The following is a 968-nucleotide window of genomic DNA, read 5'->3' on the forward strand; positions in this document are numbered from 1 at the left end:
AGCTAGAGCGGAAACTCGCAGTACTGCGTCTATTTCATCTTACAACTTGGAGGAGACAACATGTGTACATATAATTTATGATCTTTCACCCTCCCTTAAAAAACATGTAAGTATCTCGGAACATTCTTATCCGTGTGTGTTGCAAATACTAAGCGAGTGAGCCGAGCGGGTTGGCTACGCAGTGTGCTTTCTTGATTTTCGTATGAGTGTATTCACAATTACTAAGCGTCTTAGCAGTGTGATGAACGAGTTAGCTACGCGGTATATATTTTTTTATTTTCGTACTAAGCAAATCATTTGAAGTGTTAGTCTTGTTAGTTTCAATCTAAACAAAGGTATCCCTTAACATGTTGTACAGTGTTCGGTTCTACTTGTTTCGTGATCTGAACGCATCAATCAATGTTCTGATTACATGTTGTATCGAGTGCAGTGTTCAATTCTAGTCTTGTTATGTTTCAAGCTGATCTTCTTAGAACAAAGGTATCCCCTAACATGTTGTACAGTGTTCGGTTCTACTTGTTTCGTGATCTGAACACATCAATCATTGTTCTGATCGCATGTAACGACATCGAGTGCAGTGTTCAATTCTAGTCTTGTTATGTTTCAATTTAAACAAAGGTATTCCCTAATACAGCGTTCGATTCTACTTATGTAGTGTTCTGAACACACCAGACAATGTTTTCATCACATGTTGAAGTTAACGACATCGAGTACAGTGTTCGATTCTACTTATTTTGTGTTCTGAACACATCAATCAATCAATCAATGTGCAGTGTTCAATTCTAGTCTTGTTATGTTTCAATCTAAACAAAGGTATCCCCTAATACAGCGTTCGATTCTACTTATGTAGTGTTCTGAACACACCACACAATGTTTTAATCACATGTTGTATCGAGTACAGTGTTCTGAACACATCAATCAATGTTCTGATCACATGTTGTATCGAGTACTGGCTGTCTCATAAGGAG

The sequence above is a fragment of the Anabrus simplex genome, chromosome 8 (assembly GCF_040414725.1).
Source record: "Anabrus simplex isolate iqAnaSimp1 chromosome 8, ASM4041472v1, whole genome shotgun sequence".
NCBI lineage: Eukaryota > Metazoa > Arthropoda > Insecta > Orthoptera > Tettigoniidae > Anabrus > Anabrus simplex.